At 44.6% G+C, this 3,351-nt stretch overlaps 1 long non-coding RNA gene across 1 annotated transcript in view; it reads right to left on the bottom strand.

The window, feature by feature from the left end:
- LOC107748626 (uncharacterized) overlaps positions 1–1,900 on the bottom strand; it is a 16,290-nt gene extending 14,390 nt beyond the window's left edge. Inside the window, exon 1 of the long non-coding RNA XR_001640950.1 lies at positions 1,830–1,900. This is a non-coding gene — a long non-coding RNA (uncharacterized LOC107748626). The remainder of the gene's footprint in view (positions 1–1,829) is intronic.
- Positions 1,901–3,351: the final 1,451 nt, after the last annotated feature.

The raw sequence follows: 3,351 nt of genomic DNA, 5'->3' as shown, positions 1-3,351 counted from the left end.
TCCACGACGAATGGGAGGTCGGGATCTGGATGGACTAGGAGTGGGTCGCTAGTGAAGGCTCTCTTGAGGGAGGAGAAAGCTTCCAAGGCCGCGGGTGTCCAGGACAGAGACTTGGGTTTTCCTCGGAGTAGGTTGGTGAGGGGGCTGGTGATCCTGCTGTAGTCTAGAATGAAGCGACGGTAGAAGTTGGCAAATCCGAGGAATCATTGGAGCTCCTTGATAGTAGTGGGTTCTGGCCAGGAGGTTATGGCTTCCACCTTCCCCTCGTCCATCTGGATACCGGTACGATCAATGTTATATCCCAGGAATTGTACCGTGGGTTGGTGGAAGTGTAGGCAGGAGGAGCACACACCTCAGCGATCCGTGAACAAGGAGGAACAGGAGACACTTGGAGACGAGGAGACACTAGGAGGAACACAGGAGGTAAGTAATGCAGGAAGTATTCAAATGGAAGTAGTAGCAAAGTCATTGAGTCCTCTACGTGTATACGAGACCGGACAGTGAGGGTGTCTGAGGTGTGTGCTTTTATGCAGGCTGGTTAAGGAGGTGCTTGATTAGTGACAGGTGCTGGTGCTCAGAACTCAGGTGAGAGGGATCGTTGTGATTGGGTGGTGGTGGAGCCTGGCCGATCTGTTACAGAGGGACACTGTGATGGACTTTGGATTGGCCTGAGGCAGTGGGACTCTGGAAGGTTAAGTCCTTCTTCCATTGCGGTCTGAAGATGAGTCATGCCAGAAGCCTGCAGTACAGCAACAGAAGTACAGAAAAATGTAATTTCCCTTGTTACTTGTGTGCTGAAACTGCAATACTGTGAGGAGCACTGTTTTGTGAAGTAAACACATGCACAGTAAGTATGTTTTGTCATTGATTTTTTCAATGATAGTGGAGACTTTCAGTCTTTTTCCACTCAGAGATGAATTATGCATTGGAAGATTTAGGCCTCTCCAGTTTTCAACAGCTTCTTAATATGTTGGATGGATGTTTGTGACAATATCACACTTCCCAGAACAGGAAGCATCCATTTCTGGTTTACCATCTACACTGCAAGTTGTGTTGGGTAGTGGATTGGCTTCTTTGACAAGTTCTTTGAATTTGCATGTTGCCTTCAATGAAGGACAGATGTCAAGCAATGCATCGATCCACCCAAATCTGCAAGTTTTCATGCTTGAAAAGGCCACATTTAATGTTTTTGAACTCTGCTTCAACATTGGCTGAACTTGCGATGATGTTGGTGCTTCGGAAGTGAGGGATCATTACCCCTATCCAGAGTGGTAAGTAACTTGCAAGCCAGATTATATTGGGAATAATCTCATGGATGAAGTGTATATTATCATGATCTACGTTAGCCACTGCAAGTGACCTGCTTTCCTCACATATTTCTGTCACCTACTGCCGTAGGCCTGTCTGTTTGGTCACATGGATCTGCTTTTTACAGGTCCTCACCCTCTACATCTGGAATGATGACACACTCTTCTTCAGTTCAGGCTTTCAGGCATTTCTTGCACCTTTCTGATATTAGGGGGACTCCAGAGCTGTCAGTGCCCTCTGCTTCACAGAGCTCTCTAGCATAGTCCATGGATTGTGAAGCTGTGCCATTGACCTCACAAAGAAATCTTTAATGCAATGTTTTTTTTTTCTTCAAGCAGTCCCACTGGCAGATCATGGCTTTGCCCAAAACCATGATGTTTCTACCTTACACTTTTGTGGGATTGAAAGGGTTAATATGCCAACTAGAGGGGGAGATATCGAATTACTCTTACAGTGACATGAGCTGTTTTAGATTTTTACTCTTCAGACTTTATCTCTTTTAGGCATGAACGATGAAGCACTATTTAATGTGATGTTTTTTTTTTTTTGATTGATGTTAATTATGTACCCAGTGTGGGTTATTACTAAGCGATGGTCCTTTGCAGTGATTGGTCATCATTTTTTAACAATGTGTTTTAAATTGTAATTTCATGTTTGAAGATACCTGATGAAGGTCATGCGACCGAAACGTTGTTATTAAACTTTTTTTTATACTTTTGCACTAATTGACAATGTGCAGGAATTGTTTTATTTTTCCTTAACACCTGCAGTGACAAAATAGGATCCTTGTTGCCTAATTCTATGGCATTTCTCTCTTGCTTTGCTTTGTGAAGGGTGGCCAAATTAGGCAGATGGCTTGGCTCAGGATCTCCAAAATCAATCAGCTTTGTTGCCTCCGATGCCCTCCATACATGGGGTTCCTTTCTACCCTCACACAGTTCTTTGGATATCTGCACACACAAGTTACCAGATATTGGACGCTTGGAACAGCCAGTGTGCAGGGAGTCATCATTGTTTTTAATTAAACACTTTATCACCATTGGGCTGTTCATTTCAGACTCTCTGTCACATTTTATGTGAATGTGGCCACAACACTCATTACGCTGATGGACAGACCTTGGCTCTTTTAAAGACAAATGTGCAGGGACTTTTCACTTCTTGACAAATGTGATGATTTATCACATGCGTCCAGATGCCAGGCTTCAAAATTGTGTATTCCCTTTTTTGTGTTTTAGAGAACTTGTTTTTGTATTTAACTGTTTCTGGCATGAATTCAATCCATTTCTGAAATGGAACTTCAACATCAAAAGTCCAGCAATCTTTTGGTCTGGGGGAAAGGGAACCAGGCTCACAATCAGTGTCATCATTACTGCCACTGTTTTCATGATCACTTGGATAAGTAAATCCTAAAACTGTCCAGATATTGTGTCTGTTTAATTTAACAAAAGTGTATAGAGCCTTTGCAGTGATCTTGTTTTCTAGCTGCTCTATCCAGATGTTCTGATTATGAGTAGCTATGTTACCATTTTGGACTATGGCCTCTTTTGATGAACACAGGACTGTGAAAAGCGGTGGAGGGGGAGAGGTTCTCGCCCGGGGCCTGGCTCGTGTCTTCCACTACTGGTGCACCCAGGGTCCGTGGTGTCCCGGTGCCGGAGTGAAGGAGACTTGGGAAGATCACGTCCTGGGTGCATGGGACCTGTGCAGAGAAACACACGGAGTAGAGGTGGTTGGGAGTGTTAGCAGCGCTCTGTATACATACCCCGGACTTGTGAGCGTCAGCCTGGGATGTTTCCAGCTCTCCGCTCTCGCAGCTGGGCCTGCTTCTCCACCAGGTCGCGAATCTGCTTTTCCACGGCCTCCAGCTCACCTGCACTCAAAGGTAGACACAAATCCGCCATTTAAAGCAAATAACAGTGAGTAAAAGAATGGAGTGTAAGCAATGTAAGCAAGACTAGTGGCAACCAGCGATGCTAACGGGTTATAAGCTAGTAGCGGACTCGGCAAATCAAAATAAAACTAGTGATAACAAGGTGCTCCGAT

Source organism: Sinocyclocheilus rhinocerous, unplaced genomic scaffold, assembly GCF_001515625.1.
Source record: "Sinocyclocheilus rhinocerous isolate Xijiao unplaced genomic scaffold, SAMN03320098_v1.1 scaffold2726, whole genome shotgun sequence".
In the NCBI taxonomy this organism is placed as follows: Eukaryota; Metazoa; Chordata; class Actinopteri; order Cypriniformes; family Cyprinidae; genus Sinocyclocheilus; species Sinocyclocheilus rhinocerous.
This window is presented reverse-complemented; position numbering and strand designations above follow the sequence as displayed.